Here is a 21,449-nt window from a genome sequence, read left to right on the forward strand (position 1 = left end):
ATCATTATTTCATACCTTTTCCTCCTCTCAGCTCTGCTACATGGACATGACAGAGACTCCGCTGTAGTAACTGAACATTACACATACACAGCTCTGCTACATGGACATGACAAAGACTCCGCTGTAGTAACTGAACATTACACATACACAGCTCTGCTACATGGACATGACAAAGACTCCGCTGTAGTAACTGAACATTACACATACACAGCTCTGCTACATGGACATGACAAAGACTCCGCTGTAGTAACTGAACATTACACATACACAGCTCTGCTACATGGACATGACAAAGACTCCGCTGTAGTAACTGAACATTACACATACACAGCTCTGCTACATGGACATGACAAAGACTCCGCTGTAGTCACTGAACATTACACATACACAGCACTGCTACATGGACATGACAGAGACTCAGCTGTAGTAACTGAACATTACACATACACAGCTCTGCTACATGGACATGACAAAGACTCTGCTGTAGTAACTGAACATTACACATACACAGCTCTGCTGCACACACTGATAGAAGTCTTCAGAGGCATATTACACATAGACAGCTTGGTTGTATGCACATACAGATCAACTACACAGACATTACACGGATACAGCTCATCTATACAAACATTACAGGCTTACAGCTCTGCTACATACAGACTGGAATTCCACACAGCCCAGCAGAGTCTCTCACACAGAGCAGATAAACCTGGTCATGTGATCTCCATGACTCCTCCCACACCTGATCACATGGTCATGATACCATCACAGGTCCTGTACCTTCTCCTGCAGCACAGCCTGACCCCGCCCACACCTGATCACATGGTCATGACATCTTCACAGGTCCTGTACCTTCTCCTGCAGCACAGCCTGACTCCTCCCACACCTCATCACATGGTCATGACATCAACACAGGTCCTGTACCTTCTCCTGCAGCACAGCCTGACTCCTCCCACACCTCATCACATGGTTATGACATCATCACAGGTCCTGTACCTTCTCCTGCAGCACAGCCTGGAGCCCGACTACTGCCTGGTGGTAGAAATTACAGCCCAGGAGGCTCCATAGTGAAGGGTTGTCAGAGGAGGACACGCCTGCCCCCAGGTAAGTGGAACACTCGTCACATCCACACATATAAGGCTCCACAGCCACAGAGATACACAGCTCCATCCGCCCTTAAGGCCAAGTTCACACTGCAGTTATTTGGTCAGTTATTTCCTTCAGTTATTTAGCCCAGACCAGTGGTCGGCAAAGTGCGGCTCTCTAGAACCTTCAATGTGGCTCTTTGGTGCGGGCTGGCGGGTGCGCAGCCATATCGCGCCGCTCAAGCTGCTTGCAAAATGTCCGTCATGCGCCTCCTGCCCCGTCTGTCTGCTCCTTCCACTTTATAAATGAAGCAGGCAGGCGGGGCAGGAGGCGCATGACGGAGGGTGAGATGTGACGCTGCGCACAGCAGCAGAAGGGCGGGCAGCGGCGCTGTAGTTCGGCTGCCACTGCCGGCCATGTGAGGAGTGGTGGAGTGGTGAAGAGGCTGCCGCTCAGGAGACTTGGAGCGAAATGTCCTGCAGCAGAAAGGTAGGAGCTGCCCCCGGTGTGTGCACAGCCTCCTCCCTTCCCCCCACTAATACATTTCTTTACTTACTAGAAGGCACTTATGGGGGATATCTGCGGATGACGCACTATGGGGGGATATCTGCGGATGACGCACTTATGGGGGGATATCTGCGGATGACGCACTTATGGGGGGATATCTGCGGATGACGCACTTATGGGGGGATATCTGCGGATGACGCACTTATGGGGGGATATCTGCGGATGACGCACTTATGGGGGGATATCTGCGGATGACGCACTTATGGGGGGATATCTGCGGATGACGCACTTATGGGGGGATATCTGCGGATGACGCACTTATGGGGGGATATCTGCGGATGACGCACTTATGGGGGGATATCTGCGGATGACGCACTTATGGGGGGATATCTGCGGATGACGCACTTATGGGGGATATCTGCGGATGACGCACTTATGGGGGATATCTGCGGATGACGCACTTATGGGGGGATATCTGCGGATGACGCACTTATGGGGGATATCTGCGGATGACGCACTTATGGGGGATATCTGCGGATGACGCACTTATGGGGGATATCTGCGGATGACGCACTTATGGGGGATATCTGCGGATGACGCACTTATGGGGGATATCTGCGGAGGACACATAAATAGCATCTCATGCTATATATGTGCCCTCCACAGATATCCCCATAAGTGCGTCATCCACATCTGCAGACAAGTTTAATAAAAGTAAAAAATGATAAAGATAAAATTAAATAATACTCAAGATCCAAATAAAAGAAAGTACATATAAAAGTATGCAAAAACACACAGTGGGCTCATGCCCACGAATGTAAGGGCCCCGTGCCTGTGCTTTGAACCGCAAATAGCAGTCCGCAATGCACGGACACAGACCATGTGGCAGCTGCATGAGGATCGCAGACCCATTCACTTGAATGGGGTTCGCGATCCGCATCCGACTGCCCGCACCACAAAAAAGTAGCGCATGCTGAAGTGAATGGGTCCAGGATGCGGGCTGCACGCTTCAATGGGTCCAGGATCCGGGCTATGAGTGCTACAGTGTGCTTCCGTGGTGCTTCTGGCTGTGCCTCCGCACCGCATAAAAGTGTGGAGGCACAGCCAGAAGCACCACGGAAGTACACTACAAAGTCTTGTCACCATTTTGGTCGCCATCTGGAGCCCTGGCAGGAGAGGTTTCATAGGAGACATATCCAGGAGATCTGAGAGGTGTTTACTGGAACAGGGGGTGTTACATAGAAGACATAACCAGGAGATCTCAGAGACGTGGACTGGAACAGGGGGTGTTATATAGAAGACATAACCAGGATATCTCGAGACGTGGACTGGAAAAAGGTGCCTTATACAGAAGACATATCCAGGAGATCTCTAAGACGTAGACTGGAGCAGGGGGCGTTATATAGAAAACATAGCCAGAAGATCTCAGAGACGTCGAATGAAAATGGGGGTTCATTCAGAACACATATCCAGGAGATCTCAGAGACGTGGACTGGAGCAGAGGAGGTTATATAGAAGACATATCCAGGAGATCTCAGACACGTGGACTGGAAAAAGGAGCCTTATACAGAAGACATATCTAGAAGATCTCAGGGACGTGGACTGGATCAGGGGAGGTTATATAGAGGACATAACCAGGATATCTCTGAGACGTGGACTTGAAAAAGGGGCATTATACAGAAGATATATCCATTAGTTCTCAGAGATGCAAACTGGAGGAGGGGGCAATATATAGACCTATCCAGGAGACCTCAGAGACGTGGACTGGAGCAGGGGGCATTATATGGAAGAAATATCCAGGAGATCTCAGAAACTTGGACTGGAACAGGGGGCGTTGCATAGAAGACATATCCAGGAGATCTGAGAGACGTGGACTGGAGCAGGGGGCTTTATATAGAAGACATATCCAGGATATCTCAGTGATGTGGACTGGAACACGGGGCGTTACATAGAAGACATATCCATGAGATCTCAAAGAACTGAGGGCGGTATATAGAAGACATATCCAGGAGATCTCAGAGACGTGGACTGGAGCAGGGGACGTTATATAGAAGACATATCCAGGAGATCTCAGAGACGTGGACTGGAGCAGGGGGCGTTATATAGAAGACATATCCAGGAGTTCTCAGAGACGTGGACTGGAGCAGGGGACGTTATATAGAAGAAATATCCAGGAGATCTCAGAGACGTGGACTGGAGCAGGGGGCGTTATATAGAAGACATATCCAGGAGATCTCAGAGACGTGGACTGGAGCAGAGGACGTTATATAGAAGACATATCGAGGAGATCTCAGAGACGTGGACTGGAGCAGAAGACGTTATATAGAAGACATATCCAGGAGACCTCAGAGACGTGGACTGGAGCAGGGGGCGTTATATAGAAGACATATCCAGGAGATCTCAGAGACATGGACTGGAGGAAGGGGCGTTATATAGAAGACATATCCAGGAGATCTCAGAGACGTGGACTGGAGCAGGGGGCGTTATATAGAAGACATATCCAGGAGATCTCAGAGACGTGGACTGGAGCAGGGGATTGGAACAACCAAAACATAAAAAGACACAAAATGGGCAGAAAAGTGTGATTTAAATACTGAAATGAACTCGGGCACTGATCTCACACTGGTGACATACAGAGGGTGGTGCCCGCACCATATGCTGGGGAGTTCAGTCAAAACAGGTTCTGGGCACAAGAACTGGCAGAAAAGTGGACAGACGGACACTGATTTCAATAAGTAACTGGTGTTTTTAAAGGGTTAAAAGAATTTGGGCCGGGCTGAACTAAAATGTATATGATGTGGGGCATCACCCTCTGTATGGTGGCAGTGTGAGATCAGTGGCTAAATTCATTTAACACCGTGGATGTCACCGTTATGGGGGGGCGCTGCGGATGTCACCGTTATGGGGGGGCGCTGCGGATGTCACCGTTATGGGGGGGCGCTGCGGATGTCACCGTTATGGGGGGGGGGGCGCTGCGGATGTCACTGTTTTGGGGGCGCTGCGGGTGTTTTAACATAGTACATAAGGCCGAAAAAAGACATTTGTCCATCCAGTTCGGCCTGTCATCCTGCAAGTTGATCCAGAGGAAGGCAAAAAAAAATCTGTGAGGTAGAAGCCAATTTTCCTCACTTTAGTGGAATAAAAATTCCTTCCCGACTCCCATCAGGCAATCAGAATAACTCCCTGGATCAACGACCCCTCTCTAGTAGCTATAGCCTGTAATATTATTACACTCCAGAAATACATCCAGGCCCCTCCTGAACTCTTTTATTGTACTCCCCATCACCACCTCTACAGGCAGACAGTTCCATAGTCTCACTGCTCTTACTGTAAGGAATCCTCTTCTATGTTTGTGTACAAACCTTCTTTCCTCCAGATGCAGAGGATGTCCCCTCATCACAGTCACAGTCCTGGGGATAAATAGCTGATGGGAGAGATCTCTGTACTGTCCCCGGATATATTTATACATAGTAATTACATCTCCCCTCAGTCGTCTTTTTTCTAAAGTGAATAACCCTAATTTTGATAATCTTTCAGAGTACTGTAGTTGCCCCATTGTAGTTATTACTTTAGTTGCCCTCCTCTGGACCCTCTCCAGCTCTGCTATGTCTGCCTTGTTCACAGGAGCCCAGAACTGTACACAGTACTCCATGTGTGGTCTGACTAGTGACTTGTAAAGTGGTAGGCCTATGTTCTTATCACGGGCATCTATGCCCCTTCTGATGCAACCCATTATCTTATTGGCCTTGGCAGCAGCTGCCTGACACTGGTTTTTGCAGCTTAGTTTGCTGTTTATTAACCATGTCAGTGTTACCGAGTGTTTTACCTTTTAGTATGTACGGGTGACTTGCATTATTCCTTCCCATGTGCAAAACCTTACATTTGTCAGTGTTAAACCTCACCTGCCACTTCTCTGCCCAAGCCTCCAATCTATCCAGATCCCTCTGCAGCAGTATACTGTCCTCTTCAGTGTTAATTTAATTTACAGTTTAGTGTCATCTGCGAAAAATGATATTTTACTGTGCAAGCCTTCTACAAGATCATTAATAAATATATTATAGGGCCCAATACTGACCCCTGAGGTACCCCAGGGGCGCTGTGGCTGACACTGTTTTGGGGGGCGCTGTGGCTGACACTGTTTTGGGGGGCGCTGTGGCTGACACTGTTTTGGGGGCGGGGCGACACTGTTGGGGGCTGACACTGTTTTGGGGGGCGCTGTGGCTGACACTGTTTTGGGGGGCGCTGTGGCTGACACTGTTTTGGGGGGCGCTGTGGCTGACACTGTTTTGGGGGGCGCTGTGGGCGACACTGTTTTGGGGGGCGCTGTGGGCGACACTGTTTTGGGGGGCGCTGTGGGCGACACTGTTTTGGGGGGCGCTGTGGGCGACACTGTTTTGGGGGGCGCTGTGGGCGACACTGTTTTGGGGGGCGCTGTGGGCGACACTGTTTTGGGGGGCGCTGTGGGCGACACTGTTTTGGGGGGCCCTGTGGGCGACACTGTTTTGGGGGGCCCTGTGGGCGACACTGTTTTGGGGGGCCCTGTGGGCGACACTGTTTTGGGGGGCCCTGTGGGCGACACTGTTTTGGGGGGCCCTGTGGGCGACACTGTTTTGGGGGGCCCTGTGGGCGACACTGTTTTGGGGGGCCCTGTGGGCGACACTGTTTTGGGGGGCCCTGTGGGCGACACTGTTTTGGGGGGCCCTGTGGGCGACACTGTTTTGGGGGGCCCTGTGGGCGACACTGTTTTGGGGGGCCCTGTGGGCGACACTGTTTTGGGGGGCCCTGTGGGCGACACTGTTTTGGGGGGCCCTGTGGGCGACACTGTTTTGGGGGGCCCTGTGGGCGACACTGTTTTGGGGGGCCCTGTGGGCGACACTGTTTTGGGGGGCCCTGTGGGCGACACTGTTTTGGGGGGCCCTGTGGGCGACACTGTTTTTTTTGGGGGGGGGGGGGCGGTGTGAAGCCGGTAATTCTGCTCGTAGATGATAAATCTGATATAACGGCACCAAAAAGATATGAATAAATAGAGAATGACTAATAACGGAGAAGAAGTGCGCAGGTCTCCAGTGTGAGGCGCTGACGAGACAGAAATCATAGAACGGCGAAAGGAAATCCACAAGTAAAGTGACTGAAATAAACAATAGTAAAATCACCAACCGATGTGACAGACGTCTGTAGGGGATGTGTCCTCCCCGACGCGCGTTTCAGCTGCTGCCTTCATCTTGGGGTTGGCGCTGCTGTGTGTGAGAAGCCTTTTATATCAGTGTATAATATACCGTGCCTTGCAAAAGTATTCACCCCCCTGACTTTTCCGCAGTTTGTTACATTACAGTTCAGTGTTTTGTTAATCTGACTTTTATGTGATGGATCAGAACACAATAGTCTCAGTCGGGGAAGTGAAAGGAGAAAACTATATAAATAAAACTATTGTTTAGAAATAGAAAACAGAAACTTGCCATGTGCGTATGTATTCACCCCCTTGGTTAGGAAGCCCATAAAAAGCTCTGGTGCCACCAATTACCTTCAGAAGTCACATAATTAGTGAGATGATGTCACCTGTGTGCAATCTAAGTGTCACACGATCTGTCATTACATATACACACCAGAGGCTGCAACACCTGAGGAAGAGGGAACGCCGACTTCTGCTGCTTCAGTGTCCGGAATGGTATGAAGGATACGTTTATTCCTCTCAATAGGTTGGTGCCGCAATTACACTCGATGGATTAATACCACAGTTACACCAGACGCATTTCCAAACTGTACGTTTTCTTCCTCAGTGGTTGCAATAGTATAAAAATGAGGGACCAATCGCTCCTTATCCGGAGCTGTGCTGATACCAGAACCTGGGCCGGACCGTGTCAGGCTGTTTTTGTAGTATTCTAGTCATTCACAATGCACACCCTGCGGTTTATTCAGTTTTTCTATATACCAACAAATGAAACCTACAAATGATCTAAATTATAAAATCCAATCTATAGAAAATACTAAACATAATTGATAAACAAGTCATAAAACTGGGAATAAAAAAAAACATAGAATAAGATGCAGACAGACCTGCAGAGCGAACCAACACCCCGGAATGAAGACCACATTAGCCCTTTTACACTACATGTGTAAAAGGGCTAATTTTTTTTATTCCCAGTTTTATGACTTGTTGATCAACTTATGTTTTGTATTTTATATATATTGGATTTTATGACATATCATGAAACTGCCTTGACCTCACACACGTTTCAATCCATATAAATAGAGAGAACACAACATCTACACTTTATTATCTCCTCCGATGTCTCCTCTTATCTCCAGTTATTGTATTTTACATGAGATTTTGTAGGATTTTACATCGTTTCATCTTCTTTCCATTCAGGTTCCTACAATATAGGATCTGCTCAGTGGAGATCTTCTATACAAGATCCTTCTCCTGATTGACCCGACAAGAATGGACAGGGACAAGATGGCGGAGAGGATAATACATCTCACCCTAGAGATTCTCTTCCGGCTTACTGGAGAGGTGAGGGATTCTGATGATGTCACATTACATCATCTTATCTATGTTACTAACAGATGGACATGACTGGAGAGGTGAGGGACTCTGGAGATGTATGGAGTGATAGTTATTACTGTGTCTCTCCATAACCAGGACTACACAGTAGTGAAGACGTCTAGTGAGCGCTATCAGGCCCCCGTGTCTGAAGGATGGGGAAGAACCCTGAGCCCAATCATGGAGCCTCCACCTCACCCCCTGATACATGAGGAAATCAATAGAGAGAAGATCCTAGAACTCGCCAACAAGATGATTGAGCTGCTGACTGGAGAGGTGACACTGCTGGGACATTATACAGGAACGCTATGAAGGGATCTGGTTGATGACTGTATCATTGTGTTGTCAGGTTCCTATAAGGTGTCAGGATGTCACCATCTATTTCTCCATGGAAGAGTGGGAGTATTTAGAAGGACACAAAGATCTGTACACGGACGTCATGATGGAGGATCACCGGCCCCTCACATCAGCAGGTAATAGACATGACTAAATACACATGTCCTCTCATTATCTGTATGTAAGGGATGAATTCAGTCACTGGATGTGTTTCCTACTGTTGGAAATTGGCCACAACACAAAACTTCTTGAAGCAACTTCTTCCTCGGAAGAGTCTTTCATTTAAGCCTCATTCACACATCAGTGTTTTGTCAGTGATTTCCATCAGTGATTGTGAGCCAAAACCAGGATTTGAGCCTCCACAGACATAAGGTATAGGGGAAACTCTGTACCTGTTCTGTGTTTAGAGTCTCACCTGGTTTTGGCTTAAAATCTCTGATGGAAATCTGAAGATCAGCAAGACCTCATTGAAATCAATGTAAAATGTCGGCAGATTATGGCACAAGAGGCAAATGGAAGTAAATTACTTTAAAAGGCAGCGCTCTGTTCTAAGTCCTGGACACCGTCCTTTAAACCTCAGAGAACAAAGGAATAATTCATATTGTAATTCCAGTTTCCCGCAGTGTGTCGCTGTACGTAGACTTCAGTGTTTTACACACAGATTCCATCATTATTATATGTAACCATAGATCTACACAAGTTACACCGACAACAACTGCTAATTGGATAAAAGTTCCTTATCCCGATCTCTTGTAGCATAAATAATTAGTTCCTGGGGCCATTAATCTTCCACTAATCCTCCCCAATTCAAGTACCAATCTCCATTGTTCTTTCCAAAGAGCCCCATGGTCCATAAAGCCAAGATCGTCTCTTTCATTTATCACCGGTCCAACACCAAGGATCGATCCTGATCATAAACATGCAAATGGTTAGTTAGTTTTTTTTTAAACTTCTCTTTATTGAAAGATAAATGTGACATTACAGAATATTCAGAAGAATCACAATCCAATACACATCTGGTTGAAAAACATGTCTCATTTTCCAATATCTTCACTGTACAATATGTTGTTCAAACGAATCTACACATGAAATGCTTTTCATTGTTATTTCCTATTTTTCTCTTTTCTCCCCTTATCCCCCCCCCCCCACCCCCACCCCCACCCTCCCAACACCCCAAACATTTCATCTCAAATAAGCAGTTATTTTGGTATTCAGTGACAGAAGAACCTATTCTCGACAATGCCATTGTTCAAAAACCTTTATCTGATGCTATCCCATCTCCTAGTCTCTCCTCCCTTCCTACTTCTCATCAAACTATTAAGCTGGCATATGTTTTTTGTGTATCTGAAACCAGGGTTCTGCCGAGTCTAACTTTAGGTACCATTCGGTGTGGATAGATGGAGTTACATACCCTATTATCTCCCTATCGGACATTAACCCTTCCATAAAGAATCTCCACTTCCTAAAAAAGGGAGACGTCAGCTTCGTCTTAGATTGCTCTGCCTCAATCAGTTCTAAAATCATGCAATTGATGGTTTGTTGCACTATTTCCTCCACTCCAGGTACCTTAGGTTGCAGCCAATGGTTAAGTAAACATCTCTTAGAAGCCAGGAGCAATACATGTAGAGCATGCAGTATTTTGAAAGACTCCGTCGAGCGTCCAACATGAAATAGCAACAATTCTGGATCCAACTGTATCCTCATATTCCATTTAGCCTTTATCATCTCTATGACGGCTTTCCAGAAGGAACTAACCTCATCGCAAACCCATAGCCCGTGAGTGACATCAGTGTTTGAAAGTTTACATTTCGGACAGTGTGTCAGTCTATCTGCTGGGATCATAACATCTGTTTTTGGCTTATAAAATCCATATATCGCCCTATGAATTAACTTGAAATATGTTTCTCTCCATATTTCACTACTCACTACCTTCCTTATGAGAGTCCACCCATCCAGAAGTTGATCCGGTACCATCAGATTCGGGAAAAAATCTGAGCCATGCCCTAAACAGTGATGGATCCCTTAATTTCGTGTCAATATCTCTCAAGGAGCTATAAATTGTGGCTAAATCCTTCTTTGTTTCTTTGGTGAGCAAAAATGAATCAAAATTGTTCGCTGTAAATTCGCGAGTTAAGTCTAGATGTTAGCAATGCTCTTATCTGCTGATATGCCAAAAAGTGTGACTCCGGTAACTGATATTTCACCCTTAGATCCCCAAACGCAAGTATCTGCTTCGTCTCTCGATTCCAAAGGTGCTCAACATAGTTAATCCCTTTAGTGATCCATTGGGAAAATTGGGCATTGATGGAAAGGGCCTCAAACCCTGGATGACCCCACAGGGACATGCGTTTGGACACCAGGAAAGGGAGGTTACATTTCTTTCTCACAGCCTTCAATGCGGCGATTGTATCTCTGAACATAACACTACTTTTTATCTCAAAAGGTAACTGTGAGAGTTTGGTATGTAACAGTGCATTTAAAGACCAAGGTCTTGCCATCTCTTTCTCAACCTGTATGTTTGAATAATGGGATGTACCGTGCACCCAATCTAAACTGTGCCTGAATAGACTAGCCAGATTATAGTTTCTGATGTCAGGGAACCCCACTCCTCCCCTATCTTTTGGCCTAACTAGAGTCTTCAGGGATATCCTGCATCTTTTTGATTGCCAGAGAAACAATCAAAAGGTTTTTTGAAAACTTTGGATATCCTTGTGCTTCAATAATATTGGAAGTGTCTGCATAGGGTATAGTAGCTTGCTAAAGCTCATCATCTTTACCAATGAGCACCTACCCAGGAACGAAATAGGTAAGTTCGCCCAGGATTTGAGTTCTGTGGTAATTTTTTTAAATAAGGGGGGGTAGTTCAAAGTATATAGAGTGTCGGGTGTTTTACCTATTTTTATCCCCAGATATTTAATATGGGTATTAGTTACTACAATCGGTAGGTTCTGTAACTCCCTGGTATTTTTCGCAGGAGAAGGAGACAAGTTCAATAGCTCACTCTTAGTTTTGTTAACTCTAAAGCCCGATGGCTTTGACATAGTCTCTAAAAGGCCCCATGAATCCCATCACATCCAGCACCTCATTCAACCATCTCCAGCTCACGTTGTCGAACGCTTTTTCTGCATCAATGGCAAGTAGAGCTGGAGATGGGTGACGGTCCGGGTGAGTTTTGATGTCATCCAACACCGCAAGCACTTTGCGAATGTTGTATACTGCTGACCTGCCTTGGATAAAACCTACCTGGTGCGGGGAAATTAGTCTAGGCAGGAAGGCAGCCAATCTATCAGCAATGATTTTGGATATGTATTTCAGATCATTATTTATCAGGGAAATCGGACGATAGGATGAGGGTAAAGTGTGATCCTTCCCTTCCTTCAGCAGAACTTTTATGTATGCTATATTCATGTCTTGAGGTATCTCCTGGCCTTGTAGGATTGTGTTATATAGGGACACTAGAACTGGCAGTACCTGTGGGTTTTCCGTTTTGTAAAACTCATTGGTGAACCCATCCGGCTCTGGTGCCTTCCCATTACTAGATAGAGAGATAACCCTCTGGACCTCTTCCACTGTTATGGGTTTATTCAAGCTGTCTAGCTCATCTTTGGAAAGTTTTGGAAGGTACAGGCCATCCAGCCATATTTTTCCTTGTGAGTCAGATGTCTCACTGGCCGCATAAAGATCAGCGTAAAAGCTCCTAAAGAGCTCAACTATTTGCTCATGTTTTGTGGATATAGCACCCCCTGTATCTCTTAATGCTGATATTTGCGGAGATGGTCTCAAACCTTTTGCTAGGGACGCTAACAACTTTCCCGCCTTATTCCCATATTTATAATACTTTGCTTCCTTCTTTTTGCCTTCAATCTCTTCCTTTTTTTTCAGCCAAATTTCATAAGTGTTTTTAGCCTCCATCCATCTATCTCTGGTGGTTGTAGAGGGATGCATCAGATGTCGCATATATGCTTCCCTGAGTAACCCCGCTAATTCTCGCAGTTTTGTGTCAACCTTTTTCCTCATACTGGCAACGTACGCCATTATCTTTCCCCTGAGGACCGCTTTACCTGCTCTCCATACCAGCTGAGCTTCACTAGTGGTTGAGTTTTCCTCCCAGTATTCTAACCACCAATGATTTAGCATTTCCACAAAGTTTTCGTTTGGAGGTTTCCGTCGGATTTATCTTCTGAGGAAATCTTTCCCCCTCGGTAGAGTATCCGCTATTTCAAGAATTACCGGGGCATGGTCCGAGATGACTAAGTCTCCGATTTCTACTGATACCGTGCGCCTCAATATGGAATCGGAGACCAGGAAATAGTCCAGGCGTGACCAGGAGTTATGTGGTTGTGAAAAATGAGTAAATTCTCTGTCCTCTGGATGAGTGGACCTCCACACATCATGTAAATGTAAATCGGCTGCCACTCTACTTAATATGGCGTCTCTTTGTCTGGGTCGAGGGCGAATTTTAGCATTACTCCGTCCAAACGGGACATAACTGCATTCATGTCGCCTGCAATCAGACATTGAGAGGTCGTATCCTGCAGAGCCTTGTTACATAAATCATTAAAGAAAACTGTATTACTCTCATTTGGTCCATAGACGTTATAAATACTTAGTTTATCAGATTGTAGTTGGAGGATAACTTGTAAGAGCCTGCCCTCGCTATCTGTCGTGCTTTCAACAATATTACATTGCAAACGTCTATGGATCAAAAGCAGCACTCCTCCCTTGGAGCCCGCTGCCGGGGAGCCAAGAAGCTGACCTACCCACAGACGTCGCATGCGATGAAACTCCAATTTAGACAAGTGCGTTTCCTGCAGCAGAGCGACGTCCGTGCGTAGGCGTTTTAAGTGTCTCAAGACCATGATTCTTTTATGCGGGGATTTCAATCCCTTCACATTCCATGTGACAATATTAACCATATTTAAGCATCAAGATGATATCCTTATTGTCGAGTAGCTTCAAATACCTATGCTTTGCCCACCCTATTGGAGATGATAAAACCGTTAACCCTCTAAAGACATTCCCTCCCCTCTCTTGCTTCCCCCCCCCTCCCGAAAAACTCACAAAACCCACCATTACAAAGTTCAGACTTCGCTTCTTCCCAACATAACATTTTGGCGTGAGTCTTTGCCGCGCTGAGGCAATGGATCTAATCAGTACCCCTCTAGTAGCCCTGTGCCATGAACTAACTGCATCAGGGTAGCATAAATTTTGAACCAGAAAGTCCAACCATGGTGAAACAGGCGAGTAAACAATCCCTCACCTAACAGTCCCAGCTTGAGGTGAACTTCATCCGGGCCCACCTAGACAGAGCGAAATGTCCCGACCTTCTCATTCTGGTGGAGCACGTCTTCGGTTGTTGTCCCGAGGGGATCTATCACCGTCTTTGTTCAAAATGTGTTGCAGAGCGCTCCTAGCCTCCTGAGGGTCTTGGAAAGTAGCCACCGAGCCTTCCACATCATGTACCCTCAGGGTTGCAGGGTATACAAGTGCGAATCGTACCTGAGCATTGTAAAGATCCGAGCAAATCGTGGAAAATTCTCACCTCCGTCTGGTAACTTCCGCTGAGAAGTCTTCAAATAGAAGGGCTCGGGAACCCCTTAGCATCAAGGGGGCTTTGCTGCTCTTGTATGCTCTTAAAATGGCCGCTTTTTCTGAGTAATCCAGATAACGCACTATCACCTGCCTCGGTCTTTGGTTAAGGGCCCCATGTGTCGACGAGTCACGCTCCTGTCTCCCCGTCAATAGCGGTGCCTGCCCTATCCTGTGGGCTCTTTCCACTTTACATCAGTCTGAGACATTTAGCGCCTGCGGGAGCTCTCGTTCACATAGCTGGATCAGCTCATGTAGTGGGACTGCTTCTGGTATGCCCACCAGCCGCAGATTATTTCTTCGAGAACGATTCTCCAGGTCGTCCAGCTTTAACAAGATTTTTTTGTTCTCTTGCTGGAGTCTGGAGTATTCAGATCGGTAATGCGACTGCTCGTCCTCCAGCGACGCAATTCTTTCCTCTGTCTCATCTATACGGCGACCATGTTCTGAAAGGTCCTGACGGATCTGAGACAGGGAGGCCGAGACCGTGGTGGATAGTGATTCCTGGAGGTCGGGCAGTATGCGTGCCGCCACCTCTAAGGCCAGCTGCTTGTAGTCTATGCCGATATCTTCCGGCTGGTCCACTTCTAATTCAGGGTCTTCCTCTGATCGTAGCTGCAGCAGATCAACCTGTGACAGCTGAGGTGATCTGTCCAACATGTTTCGCGCCGCAAACTGTGAGCTGGTAACTTTCAACGGTCCCCTTTGCTTGTTCCTGCTCCACATCGTTATTAAGAACCGGTCCATACAAGACCGTTAGGTGACTGCAGCGGGTAGTCCCAGTCCGGTACAGCGGGGAGATAGATTTATGAGGCACGAGCTGTAGAGGAGGTTCACTCAGCACGTCTTGCCATGTTGGCGCCGGAACCGGAAGTCCGCAAATGGTTAGTTTTAATAAATGTATTTGTCTATCTTGGCCAAGGTTTCCACTTCTAGTGCAAATATTATCTACTTTCTAATGGTCACCATTCCATCATAACATATTTAATTGATTACTTAAAAGCCTCTAATATCTCAACTAAAGTAGTTAGTACTAAAAGTACTCAGTATTCACTTCAAAATGGTGATTAACTCTTTAGCTAAGCTCCTTTTTGAGGTGTAAACACAAGGGGGTCCTTTACTATTCTGAAATAAGCCTAAATTAGATGTATTTCAGGTGCAGATGTCGGTGCAATGGGGGGCAGCAGGTCTACAATTGTCCTTGTGCAGTGGGAAGGGAACGGGCCGGCAGGTCTGTCTCGTTTACCATTCTCTACAAATGTTTCAGGTGTAGAAAAGGGTCTAAATGTAAGACAACTTGGAAGCTGTCTTACATGTAGAACTGGTGCTGGAAGCCGTGAAGTTGTGGAGAGGCCTGCGCCTCTTAATAACTTTGGCGGAACCACCGCCAGCTTAGGGCTTTAAGACCTGTGCCTAAAACACAGGTCTTAATAAATGTGCCCCAAGATGTATACCTAAGACAACATGGCTGATCATCCGATCTAATCCTCATTCTGCAACACCTACAGTTAAGGAAGAGACAACAACACCCGAGAGATGTCCCAGTCCTCTTCTTCCACAGGATAATTCAGAAGAACATCACTATGTCCCACTAGATGATGGATATAAGGACATCATGATGGAGGATCACCGACCTCTCACATCACCAGGTAATAGACATGACTAAATACACACGTCCTCTCATTATCTGTATGTAAGGAATGAATTCAGTTACTGGATGTGTTTCCTACAGTTAAGGAAGAGATAACAACACCGGAGAGATGTCCCAGTCCTCTTCTTCTACAGGATGGGTCAGAAGAACGTCACAATGTCCCACAGAATGGTCAGGTAGATGGAGATAAGGTCTCGTGAAATGTCCCCTATGATCTGTAGAAGGCTGTGAAGATCTTGTGTTCAGTCTTGTTTTATCCATCAGTATTATATGATTTATCCTTGTATAATGAAAAAGATGGAGATGGCAGGATTACAGCTGACCATAGACGTTACATGTTGTCTGGATCTTCTCACTATTTTCTGCCTGTATAGACTTTTAAGATGGCCTCCTCTGTCAACTGCTGCAGATCTTTTGTGGTCGCACAAGAGTGGCACAACAATTTTCTGAGAGGTCTTAGGCCGGGACCTTGCAATACTACAAATGGTCAACCAAAGTTGTGTTTGGATTGTCAGCTTGAACATGAACATCAGGAGATGCAGGTTTTGTAGTCTAGGGTGCAGTCTCCTGGTGTCTCCTTACTGTCAGAATGGCAGTAACAAGATCATACCACGGATTCTATTCTAGCACATGTAGATGCAAGTCATCCTTCTTACTTGCATAGAGTATAATATAATATTCAGGGGTATAGCTAAAGGCTCATGTGCCCTGGTGCAAGAGTTCAGCTTGGACCCCCCTTCCCTCACTGCTTTTTGGCCAGGGGCAGGGAAGCACATAGTCTTCCTGCAGCCTGAGGCGAAAATTGAAACTGCATCCCCTGCCCCAAGCCAAATTCTTGACTTTACCCTTTCCCTCCATCCAGGGATATAACTTGACCTGCATGAACTTAGTATAGTACCGGTGTCTTCTTATGTGGCACAAGGGTCTTTGGGCCCCCTCAGGCTCCTAGGCCCAGTAGCGACTGCACCCCTTACAGCAGGGGTGGGGAACCTTTTTGCTGCCGAGGGCCATTTGGATATTTGTAACATCGTTGGTGGGCCATACAAAATTCTTAACTTAAAAATTTGATGGCTATATTTGGTCAAAGATATAAGTGACTTGAGGGTAAGTTACAGAAATTGAGCTTCAATTAAAAAAAATCTAGAAAATCTCGAATTTGCAGCACAAATTGGTGCCTGTGCTATATATTACAAATAGTACAGGCGCCATTTTGACCACATATAGCAGTGTAATTTTTAAGTTGAGAATGTTATATATTTAGTTATTTGGCATTATTGGCAGCCAAGCTTAACCCAGAGGGGTCCAGAGAGGGGTTCACCCAGCTTTCACTCTCCCTGCCACTGTCCCTGCCTCCTTCTTCGCAAATGTCCCTACCAATATCCCTTCCCAGCCTCAGTTCAGACCCCAATCAGATCTCAGATCAGACATTTAAAATAAATTAAAAAAATAAACTTGCCTCTCCAGCTCCGGACAGCGCTGCCACTTGGCAGATTAACTTACCTTCCCGCCACAATGTACTGTGACCTGACAGCGCACAGAGTCAGGTCATAGTGCGCATCTACATGCTCTACGTCCTGACAATGTATGTGTTAGGGCACAGCGTGGGGCCGGAAGAAGACCAGGGAAGGTGAGTACAGCTAGCAATGCGCTGTTCTCTCCTTCCTGTGCCTCCCGCATGCTAATGACCGCTTCCGTAATGGGAGTAGTCATTAGCATTTTCACAGAATGTACTGGTAGGGGGCCACATGAAATGGTCCCGCAGGCCAGAGGTTCCCCACCCCTGCCTTACAGCTACGCCCCTGATAATATTAGAAGTTTATTATTGGAAAAGCTATATAGGATTATTTTCATCAGCACATATAATTCTAACTCGCCAACAATTTTCGAGCTGCTCAGATGCATCCATACATTTTGAACCTTTGATTATGGACACCTGGTCATGTGATCTCTAGTCTGACCTCCAGTCTGAGGCTTGCTGTCTCTCTCCTGTGTGGCTGACATCCTGTGATCTACAAGATTACAGCATCATTTATCAGATCCCTCTGGAGAGCTCCCTCCCCACCAGCTACTCCTCCTTGTCTTCTGTATGTCCCTAAACCTATCATGCTGCTGAAGATCTCATCTCTACATTATCCATTACACATGAAGAGCAAAGGTTTAGAGTCTGAACCTTGTAAAAGTGGAGAGACATTTAATTGTACCACTTTCTTTAACCCCTTCTTCCCCGGGCCAGTTTTCTGCCCAGGCCATTTTTTGCAAATCTGACATGTCACTTTATGTGGTAATAGCTTTGGAACACTTTTACTAATCCAAGCCATTATGAGATTGTTTTCTCGTGACACATTGTGCTTCATGATAGTCATAAATTTGAGTCAATATATTTTGCCTTTTTTATTTGTGAAAAAATCCCAAATTTACTAAACATTTTGAAAAATTTGCTAATTTTCAAATTTTAATGTCTCTACTTTTATAACAGTTATTGACACCTCATATAATAGCTATTACTTTACATTTCCCATATGTCTACTTTGTGTTTGGATCATTTATAAAATTACATTTTATTTTAGAAGGCTTAGAAGTTTAGAAGCAAATCTTGAAATTTTTCAGAATATTTCCAAAACCCACTTTTTAAGGACCAGTTCAGGTCTGAAGTCGCTTTGTGAGGCTTACATAATAGAAACCACCCAAAAATTACCCCATTTCAGAAACTAAGCCCCTCAAGGTATTCAAAACCAGATTTTTGCAAACTTTGTTAACCCTTTAGGTGTTCCACAAGAATCAATGGAAAATGTAGATGAGATTTCAGAATTTTACATTTTAATACATTTTTTCCAATAACAAAGCAAGGGTTAACAGCCAAACAAAACTCAATATTTACTACCCTGATTCTGCGGTTTACATAAACACCCCATATGTGGTCGTAAACTGCTGTACGGGCACACGGCATTGCGCAGAAGGAAAGGAACGCCATATGGTTTTTGGAAGGCAGATTTAGCTGAACTGGTTTTTAGATGCCATGTCCCATTTGAAGCCATCCTGATGCACCCTACAGTAGAAACTCCCAAAAAGTGACCCCGTTTTGGAAACTAGGGGATAAGGTGCCAGTTTTATTGGTACTATTTGGGGGTACATATGATTGCTCTATATTACGTTTTTTGTGAGGCATGGTAACCATAAAATTGATGTTTTGGCACCGTTTTTATTTTCACCAACATTCATCTGTTAGATCATGTGCTATTTTTATGGAGCAGGTTCTTACGGATGCAATGATATCAAATGTGTCTACTTTCTGTTTGTTTTAGTTTTACAAAATAAAGCATTTTTGAAAAAAGAAATTATGTTTTTATGTCTCCATTTTCTGTACACTCTATTTTTTTAAACATTTTTCTGCCAATCGTCTTGTGCAAGGGCTCGTTTTTAGCAGGAAGAGTTGACGTTTTTATTGGTATCATTTATTATTACACTTTATGGGGCAAGGTGACCAAAAAATGTGTTGTTTTGGTGCAGTTTTTATTTATTTATTTTTACAGCGTTCACCTGAGGGGTTAGGTCATGTGACATTTTTATAGAGCAGGTCGTTACAGACGTGGCAATACCCAATATGTCTATTTAAGTTTTACACAATAATGGCATTTTTGAAACCAAAATAATGATGTTTTAGTGTCTCCATAGTCTGAGAGCCATAGCTTTTTTATTTTTTGACCGATTGCCTTAGGTAGGGTCTCATTTTTTGCAGGATGAGGTGACTGAATGGTACTAATTTAGGGGGGCATACACCTTTTTTTTATCGCTTGGTGTTGCAATTTTTGTGATGTAAGGTGACAAAAATGGCTTTTTTTTTTTTTAACGGTGTTCAGCTGATGGGTTAGGTTATGTGATATTTATATAGAGCTGGGTGTTACGGACGCGGCAATACCTAATATGTATATATCTTTTATTTCACTTTAGCACAATAATAGCATTTTTTACACAAAAAAACTTTTTACTCCATGTTCTGAGAGCTATATTTTATTTATTTTTTTGAGCGATTTTCTTATGTAGAGGGCTAATTTTTTGCGGGATGAGGTGACTGTTTTATTGATACCATTTTTTGGGACATACGCCTTTTTGATCGCATGGTGTTGCACGGAGGATGGAATTGTGGACTGGGTGGCTCAGCGTTTAGACTACCATGAGGAGGAGATTCGGGGCGGAGGGGCACCCCATGCATAGCTGTGTTTGTGGTGGTAGGAGTAGTGGCACCTGTAGCTGCACTGGTGATGGTAGGGGCAGTAGTAGCAGCAGTTGAACTCAAGGCAAGTATAAAGCAGGTAATCTGGAGGGGGCTAGGAAGCCCATGATGACATATCACAGTTTTCATGGTGGGGAGGTTGAGGACTATTACAATGATTGTGTGTTGGACAGGATCTGGGAACTAGATCAGGGTGCTGAGAAGAAGGTAACATCAGAGGAAGAGGATGGTGGCAGTGGCAGCAATACAGAGTGAAGGCAACATACAATTAGAAGCTCCCAAAACCTGCCAGGGCCAGATCTGCTTCTAGTATTGTCAGCTTGGGAACTGGTGATGCTGATGATACTGTGGTCGCAGGCTGAAAACGTGCCAGACCTAAAACAAGCTCGGCTGCAGCTAGCTCTGTGTGGAGTGTGCAAGTATCTCCTGTCTGGCAGTTTTTCTCTACGGTGCTGGAAGACAAAAGCAATGCCCTGTGCAAGATCTGCCAGATTACAATAAGCCATGGGAGTGACAGAGGTGTCTGCCAGCTACCACAACAAGAGTGTCCTCTTTCTCCGGGTCTCCTTTGTGGCAGCCAGGCGGCATCCATGTGCAGTTCTGTGTCCAAGTCATCATCAGTTACTGCTTCTCCTGCTCAGACTATGCCTCCTCCTATTCTGTCCCACCATCAGCCATCGATAATGGAATGTGTGGCCAAGAAACAACTCTGCTTGCACAAGTTGCTGGTGGTGCAGTCTCTGTGGTACCACTTTGTGGATTCTGTTGCCTTTAGGGGGCTAATGGCATGTGCTCAGCTTCACTAGAAGTAATCTACCTGGCATTGTTTTCAAAAAAAGCCATCCCTGCTTTGTACTATCAAGTGGCGGTGAATGTAGGCCACTCCTTGCAATTCTAGCTGTGCAGCAAGGTGCACACAATGGACACCTGGAGCAGCGGTTACGGACTGGAACAGTTCATGCCTTTCACAGCCCATTAGATCAATGTTTTTTGCAGCGAGGCAGCACTGTAGCAAGAAGGCCAGGTCCTATTGATACCTCCACATTTGTTCTGACACCAGGCACTTATCGGCCTCCTCCATGGCTATCCTCCTGTCCCAAACAGAAGCAGGGCAGAACATCGCTCCCTCTCCCCCTTCTTCCTATCATGTGAAGTGTTGTGATGCCGTTTTAGAGCTGATCTCCCTGGGTGATAGTAGCCACATAGCCAAATACTTTCTAAAGTGCATCAAGCAGCAAACAACCGCGCTGGCTGTCTCCTCACCTAACTCCAACTGGGCAAGGTGGTCAGAGACAACTGCAGGAACATTGTGGCTGCTTTGTGTTTGGGAGAAATAACACATGCTCCCTGAATGATGCATGCGATAAATCTAGTCGTGCAGCGTTTGTTAAAAAAAAAGTACAGTGGCTTTTGAAAGGTACTAATAATAGTAATAATCATATAATATAATCGCAATCAGTTTGCACGTCTCCCCTCTCCTGTGTTCTCCCCTGTCCCTTATACTAGGT

At 45.5% G+C, this 21,449-nt stretch overlaps 1 long non-coding RNA gene and 1 pseudogene across 1 annotated transcript; both read left to right on the forward strand.

Moving 5' to 3' along the window:
- Positions 1-21,449, forward strand: part of LOC122940392 — a 718,635-nt pseudogene that overhangs the window by 684,042 nt on the left and 13,144 nt on the right.
- Positions 974-8,401, forward strand: LOC122940486. The gene is made up of 3 exons (XR_006390311.1): positions 974-1,104; positions 7,961-8,104; positions 8,234-8,401. It is a non-coding gene; the product is annotated as an uncharacterized LOC122940486 (long non-coding RNA).

This window comes from Bufo gargarizans, chromosome 6, assembly GCF_014858855.1.
Source record: "Bufo gargarizans isolate SCDJY-AF-19 chromosome 6, ASM1485885v1, whole genome shotgun sequence".
Classification (NCBI taxonomy): Eukaryota; Metazoa; Chordata; class Amphibia; order Anura; family Bufonidae; genus Bufo; species Bufo gargarizans.